The 8,201-nt window shown below is 41.7% G+C and overlaps 1 protein-coding gene across 3 annotated transcripts in view; it reads right to left on the bottom strand.

The window, feature by feature from the left end:
• The window catches only part of NME5 (NME/NM23 family member 5), a 31,669-nt gene extending 23,675 nt beyond the window's left edge, over positions 1 to 7,994 (bottom strand). For 2 of the 3 annotated variants that reach the window (XM_053465399.1, XM_053465401.1), the window contains exon 1: positions 7,897 to 7,994. The gene's annotated coding sequence lies outside the window, so the exon portion shown is untranslated. Of the gene's footprint in view, positions 1 to 3,428; positions 3,448 to 7,896 lie in introns of those variants that run through there. The other variant, XM_053465402.1, reaches the window with a different exon arrangement.
• Positions 7,995 to 8,201: the final 207 nt, after the last annotated feature.

Genomic DNA, 8,201 nt, shown 5'->3' on the forward strand with positions numbered 1-8,201 from the left:
GCTCGCCCTGTATAACTTTACCTAGTTTTGTGTCATCTGCAAACACAGAAACATGACTTTCAATGCCTCCTGCCAGGTCATTTATAAATATGTTGAATAAAATTGGTCCCAGAACAGAACCCTGAGGGACACCACTTACCACTTTTGACCAGCTTGAAAATTTACCATTTATAACAACTCTCTGTTCTCTACCTCTAAGCCAATGTTCTACCCAAGAACAAGAATTTGCATCTAGGCCAATTTCTTTCAGTTTGAATACTAACCTATTGTGTGGAACCGTGTCAAACGCCTTGGCAAAATCCAAGTAGATTACATCCACTGCAACACCCTGATCTACACTTCTACTTACTTCTTTGTAGAATGCAATTAAATTAGTTTGACAGGACCTATGTTTCATAAAACCATGCTGATTTATGCTAATAATACTATTCTTCCCAAGGAATTCTTGAATATTATCCCTAAACAGCCCTTCAAATACTTTCCCAGCAACGGAAGTTAAGCTCACAGGTCTATAATTTCCGGGCACAGAGTTGGAACCCTTTTTGAAAATAGGAACCACATCTGCCTTCCTCCAATCCTCTGGTACAATTCCTGAAAGAAAAGAATCCCGAAAGATTAGAAACAGAGGTTCACTTATTTCCTGACACAGCTCCTTAAGTACTCGTGGGTGAATACCGTCAGGCCCTGGAGCCTTGTTAACATTAATTTTCTTTAGTTGCTGCAGCACCTTGTCCTGGGCCATCCACTCACAGTTTGACTGAAATTTTTTCTCAGTGGTCCTATGTATCTCCATTGCCATAGGTTCCTCCATAACATATACTGAGGAAAAATAGTTATTTAAAGTTTCTGCTTTTTCCTGGTCCTCCTTAACCAACACTCCCCTCTCTGTTATTAATGAGCCTACGTTTTCATTCCTCGTTTTTTTAGAATTTATGTACTTAAAGAATTTTTTGGGGTTAGTTTTGCTCTCTTTGGCAATCACCCTCTCATTTTCTAGTTTAGCCCATCTAATCACTTTTTTGCATGCTTTATTGGCTTCCTTATATCTTATATAGGATGCCTCTGATTTAAATGCTGTAAAAGCCATTTTCTTATTTTTAATTTCCTGCTTAACGACCCCACTAAGCCACATCGGTTTCAATTTGTTTCTTTTATATTTGTTTCCTAGTGGTACATACTGAGAAGTGTACCCTGCTAATATTTGTTTGAAAATACTCCATTTTTCCTCAGTATTTTTATCCCTGAAGAGTTTTTGCCAGTCAATAAGTTGTAAAGCTGCCCTTATCTTATTGAAATTGGCCTTCTTAAAATTATACGTTTTAGTATTCCCCATGTGCAATTTCTTTTTTGAGTTTATTTCAAAAGAGACCATATTGTGATCACTATTACCCAAGTGCTCCCCCCACTTGAATGTTAGACACAAGATCAACATTGTTTGTTATCACCAGATCCAAACAAGTATCCTTTCTAGTTGGTGTTTGTACCAGTTGTGACATGAAGGTGTCATTTAACAGGTTCAAAAACCTGGATCCCTTGCAGAACTACTAGTCACTCTATCCCAATTTATGTCAGGGTAATTAAAATCTCCAATAATTAACGCGTTACCCAGATGTGCAGCTTTCTCAATTTGTTCTAACAGCTGCTCTTCCTCATCATTATCACCTTTTCCTGTCTACAAGATTTCACTCGAGCTGCCCCATATCTCTGGAATCTACACCCAAGGAACCTTCAGCTTTCACCCTCCCTCCCGACATTCAAGAAACATCTAAAAACCCACTTCTTCAGAGAAGCATACCATCTTAGCTGCTAGAACTTCCTTGTCATTGATACAACCACCACACTACCTCTCACCCTTTCTCTATGCCTTATGTTTGTCACCCCATTTCCCTCTAGACTGTAAGGTTGCGAGTAGGGCTCTCTCCACCAAATGTATCAGTTTGTCTTAGTCTGTCAATTTTGTCTTGTCATATCCCTTGAATTTATGTATTGTATTAAGCGCTGCGTAAACTGTTGGCGCTATATAAATAAAAGAATAATAATAATAATAATAATAATACAAAGAAAAAGAGGTTATCCTCTTCCACTCCTCCACTGGAAGAGTGAACATTTCATGCAAAACAAAAGAAGGGATTCTTTACAGTAAGGGCAATAAAAGGTATGGAATTCACTGCCAGAAAAGGTTGGGCTGTCAAATACAATAGATGCATTCAAATGGGGTCTATTTTGTTTTTTGGGTTAGAAAAGCAGAACATTCAGAACTATATTAATAGTTCCCTCCAATTGCTGGAAGACAGAGAAACTTATTTCTTAATCTTTTCCCTCCAGACTCCCCTACATTGATCACGCTGTGATGAGCAAGTGTGTGCGATTGGCAAGCAGGGGGGAGGGGGCAATCAGAGGTTTTTTTAAGAAGTACCAATATGTCTATAGAGGTCTGACAGAGTTAAAGAACTAGGTTAAAGGATCTAGGGTCCAAAGCTGTGTTTTTGCGTGACCACCCTTTTAGTTTAATGGGAGTAGTAGCAGCCATATTGTGAGTCATGTAAAAGCACGTTTCACTCAGTGAATTTTCAGTTAGGGTATATGTGACTTCCCTGAAGAGCAGTCAACCCTGGGGTTACTTCTGAGTCAGAGACCACCCAGGAGATTGTTTTGATCAGGATCGCTACCCCTTGGTCTTAGAGTCAGGGGAGCTAGAGAGAAATATAAAAGGGGAAATTTGAGCTTTCTATCTCTGTTGAGGTCTGTATCTCTTATAAAGGCCACCTTACTCCCACTGGTTACAATAGTTTAAAACAATGTAGAGGGTTTCTAAGGTGTATTAAGACAGCCGACATTTAGGGAGGTGCACTTTACCAGGGATGATTTATTTCTAGTTATGATCAGGTTTATCAATTAGGACCGTATTAGTGCTAACTCTCACTGTAGAAGGACCATTGAAGGCCCAAAATGAAACCAGTAAACCTAACAACCAGGTAGCAGGCATCAGCAACCTAGCTGCTCTACTGCCTAGGCAGCAAATAGTGAATCATGTGGCCTGAGTAGAGTATATCCAATCTAAACCCTCCAGTTTTACAAGCTGTGTAAATGTGCTACAGGGTAAACTCATGCCTTCCAGGTTTACAAAGGCAGGGACAGCAATATTTACCTACCTGGTTGCTGGAACTTATAGGAACCATCAGAAAAAATGTTTGAGACCTTATTACCTCTTTTCTGAGCACCTATTTGTAGATAATTACTAAGCCAGTGTCTCTTTATTCAAATTTCTGTTTTTCTGTTCATACACCAGCTTGTGGGGCCAAGCAGAAAAAAAAGGTTTCACAGAGCAGCTGGGAAATAAATGCCTAAAAGGGGGAATTCTCAACAATGCACCAAGAGGAGGTTTTGGCAATTAAATTCCAGGACAAAAGTGACGTGTGTCTCCTTACCACCATTCATCATGAGACCAGTCTGCCAGTCCGTGTCCATGGCAAAACTGGGGCCCAAAGGAAACTAATCTGCATAAAGGAGTATAGTAAGTAAAAAAAAGAAATAGCAAATCATGGAAGATACTCATTTTTGCAATGTCAGCTTCAGGTGGTTTCAGAGATTTTATTTGATAACATCTTCGAAACCACCATAACTAGAACTGGTGCAGCATATTACCCATTTAAAACTCCTAGAAGTAAAGTATACTATAGGAAGGAGAAATGGAAAGACACAAATTACTATTGTGGATTGCCCCTCACAGCCAGGTTTGTGGAAAAAATATTAATTGCTTTGTTAAAATCCTCCAATTTTTTTTTCTATAAATACCCCATTTTATTAGACAAAGTGACTACAGACCATGAGAATGACCCTATGGCACAGTATCCAGTGATTTTCATTTAGTACCATCGGGCTTGTAAATTCCCCAAATTGTTGTCAAACCTACACATACCGTATTGGCTCGGATATAGGCCGCCCCCGTATATAGGCCGCACCCTAAAAGTTTGGTGCTTTTTTAAAGAAAAAGTTTTTTTCTTTAAAAAGCACCAAAAAAAAAAAAACATTCTGCCACTCTGTCTCCCCCCCCCCCGAGATATGCTACCACTGTCCTCCCTCCCCGAGATATACTGCCACTGTCCTCCCTCCCCGAGATATACTGCCACTGTCCTCCTCCCCCCGAGATATGCTGCCACTGCCCCCCCCCGAGATATGCTGCCACTGCCCCCCCCGAGATATGCTGCCACTGCCCCCCCCGAGATATGCTGCCACTGTCCTCCTCCCCCCGATATGCTACCACTGTCCTCCTCCTCCTCCCCCCCCGACTTACCGGAGCAGACTCCCGGGTGTCTTGTGGGGCCGGCGGGGGGCATCTACGCAATACACGTATACAACCGGAAGTTGTATACGCGTATTGCGTAGATGTTCCCCGCCGGCGCCCCGCAAGACACCCAGGAGTCTGCTCCGGTAAGTCTTGGGGGCAGAGGTAAAACGCATCGTGTGGACGGTCACCGGCTGTGGCGATGCGGGTAAGCAACCCGGAGGCTGTTTACCCGCATCGCTGCAGCCGGTGACCGTCCAGACGATGCGCTTAGACAACCTCCCGTGCCGGCACCCCCCCCCGTGGAAAGTGCTGGCAGGGGAGGCTGTCTGAGGACATCCGAGAGTAGGATACAGGTCCCCTGCACCGTTGCGGGGGATCTGTATCCTAACCCCGCTGCCTGCCCGGCGCCCGGGACTGCATGTCCCGGGCGTCGGGCACTAGACCCCGAATATAGGCCGCACCCCCACTTTAAAGTCTTAAAGTGGGGGAAAAAAGTGCGGCCTATATTCGAGCCAATACGGTATGTGGCATTTCCATAAAGGGAAATTAGCCAAATATAATTGGGGGTAGTCTTCTGCAAAAACAACAAATGTTGTTAATTTAGTGCTCTAGTTAAGTGCTCTATTACTCTATTATGTGAACTTCCAAAATAAATGGACTTTGAGAAATCTAACTGGAAACTTTAAACAGAAACGCAACACAGACATAGACAAAGTCCAGAAACAAGGAGTCATATTTTGTGCTCCCATTACTATGGGTCTTAAAGTTCCCAAAAAACATATTGCTGAATAGAAATTGGGGTTTTGTGCAGTATGCAACATAGGACTACATGTGTAAAAAAACACACACACACACACAAAATAGAACATTCCAAGTTTGAAAACCAAAATGTGTATGTTCCAATTTTGGCCCCATTATATCCTCAAAACATTCCAAACACATGCATATGGTGCATCGCTTTAAGGCTAGGTTTCCATTTGTTTGTTTTTTTTGCTAAAAACGCCCATAAAAACGCCAATAGCGCCACCTGGCGTATTTTTAGTGGAAAAACGCAGCAGCCAGATGTTAGCTGTTCTTCAATAGGAAATCGCAAAATGCCATTTCCACTTGGCGTTTTTCTGTCTGGCGTTTTTTCAATCTTCTTTGGCGTTTTTCTGCTTTTTTGGGCTCTGTGGCAGTTTTTCAAAATCGCAGCATGTTCACACTCTGGCGTTTTTTGCAAGGAAATCATGGCGTTTTTCTCCAATAGAAGTCGATGGGGCGTTTTTTTTTATGGCGTTTTTTCCACAGTTACAATGCAGAGGATGGACCCAGTATCTGTGTGTCCTACGAGAAATAGGCTGAAAACAAACAGTTTCACACAAAACAAAGTCCTGGACTGGTTCATATTGAATTTTACACCATTTGGAACAAACATGCCATTACAAACAAACATACCCGACGCATCAACTGGATCCTGCGTGCCAAAAGCAACAGCAAACAATTTGCACCATCATTTGGGGCCAATCTTCTTAGAGGAGCAGACATTCGGAATAAAGCATGCCTTACAAACCACAGAAAAGAGACAAAAGGGTCTACCAAGTAAATGACATCAGGAGAGGGCAGATACTTGCCATTTATCCTAATCCCTTTTAGCTGGGTGAAACTTCTAACTTGTAAAGGCTGGAAAAACTGCCTAAGGTCAAAAAAAGCAATTTCCACAGAAAGGCTAAAACGCCAGAAAAAACGCCAAAACGCAGGTAAATGCAGTGGCAGTTTTCTTGGCAGTTTTCTTGGCGTTTTTCATCAAGAAAAAAACGCAGGACAAAAACCCAAGTGGAAACCTAGCCTTAAGCTAGGTTTCCATTTGGGTTTTTTATGCTAAAAACGCCTATAAAAACGCCAATAGCGCCACCTGGCGTTTTTTTGTGAAAAACGCCTGCAGCCAGATGTTAGCTGTAATTCAATAGGAAATCGCAAAATGCCATTTCCACTTGGCGTTTTTCTGTTTGGCGTTTTTTCAGTCCTCTTTGGCGTTTTTCTGCTTTTTTGGGCTCTGTGGCAGTTTTTCAAAACTGCAGCATGTTGACACTCTGGCATTTTTTGCAAGAAATCTTGGCTTTTTTTCTCCAATAGAAGTCTATGGGAGAGAAAAAACGCCATGAAAAAGCCATGTGGGTTTATTGCCTTGGCGTTTTTTATGGTGTTTTTTCCACAGTTACAATGCAGAGGATGGACCCAGTATCTGTGTGTCCTACGAGAAATAGGCTGAAAACAAACAGTTTCACACAAAACAAAGTCCTGGACTGGTTCATATTGAATTTTACACCATTTGGAACAAACATGCCATTACAAACAAACATACGCGACCGGATCCTGCGTGCCAAAAGCAACAGCAAACAATTTGCACTATCATTTGGGGCCAATCTTCCCAGAGGAGCAGACATTCGGAATAAAGCATGCCTTACAAACCACAGAAAAGAGACAAAAGGGTCTACCAAGTAAATGACAGCAGGAGAGGGCAGATACTTGCCATTTATCCTAATCCCTTTTAGCTGGGTGAAACTTCTAACTTGTAAAGGCTGGAAAAACTGCCTAAGGTCAAAAAAAGCAATTTCCACAGAAAGGCTAAAACGCCAGAAAAAACTGCAGAAAAAACGCCAAAACGCAGGTAAATGCAGTGGCAGTTTTCTTGGCAGTTTTCCTGGCGTTTTTCATCAAGAAAAAAACGCCGGACAAAAACCCAAGTGGAAACCTAGCCTTACAGCAACTTTTTTTAGTGCCAACTTAGGCAAAGATTGACAAGGAAATTGATGCACAAAATAAATTAAAATAACAATAGTAGCATACCCTGGGTAGCTTACTAGACTATTCACTGAGCTGAATTTTCTCCAGTCTTTCTCACTTTTGTCTTACTTTTACATTCTGTCATTGAAGTCTGTAAAACTATTTAATAGCTATTTAAGTGAATTCAACAAATTTGAAGATAATACTGTATTCCCCAGGTACAGACAGTGATCACAGCTCTGCCAGCTTTATCAACCAGTCCAATTATCAAAGCAGCACATGTGCTGACCCGGTAGAATGATTAGAGAGGTGAATGCCGACAGTACCACACATGAATAAGTGGTAAGGAAGGGAAACAAAGCAACATGGCTCAAGTGGGTCATCAAAACAAGAAGAAGATCAAGGACAGAAAAGACAAGTAAGAAAAATCAAGGGTACATAAGGGAGAAGATGAGAAAACAGGTTACAAATAGAAGCAGCTGTAAAGCTGTTATTTTATCTCAGGTCCGTGCCGAAGCAAATTTAAGTCTGGTTTCTGGGGAGCTGTAAGACTTTACCTGGTGGGGGTCTACAGGTTGACTACCAATGGACTGCACCGCAAGCTCATAGGCAAAACGGCACTTTGCGAACCTTCGGCAAATAAGGTTTATCAAACGTCTTTAATATTCGCCTTGGTGTTTACTGAGATCCTGGTAAACAGCGCTTTGGATATAAGCTTTTCACACGCGCCCCTGCTTTATGACCCGTATAAGGAGCACGTTGGTCCCACTCCCTTATTACTTATTAGGCTAAAAGTAGACGTCGGTTATATACGGAAAAATGCAAGCAAAATAAATTCGTACCTTACTCTTGAAAGTTTACCGTTTGTCCAGAACCTCTTAATACCGACAGAGCCACTTTCACGTTTTACTGTGTTCCGTAGTGTACGCCTCGCTTTTTTTTGGTTGCTATGAAACCAAATACAACAAGTGTTAAAGCTATGGCACCAGCCGAGGCTCAAACTTAATCGAATGGTTTTATTTCTATGTAGGTATGTTGTTATGGAAACGTACAACATGAATTGGTTATTGTTCCATCGTTCACACTGACCATCATTTAAATGATCAATGAACGTTTTAGAATGTAGGCTTGTGACCTATTCATGTTT

This window comes from Spea bombifrons, chromosome 4 (assembly GCF_027358695.1).
Source record: "Spea bombifrons isolate aSpeBom1 chromosome 4, aSpeBom1.2.pri, whole genome shotgun sequence".
NCBI classification, from domain to species: Eukaryota; Metazoa; Chordata; class Amphibia; order Anura; family Pelobatidae; genus Spea; species Spea bombifrons.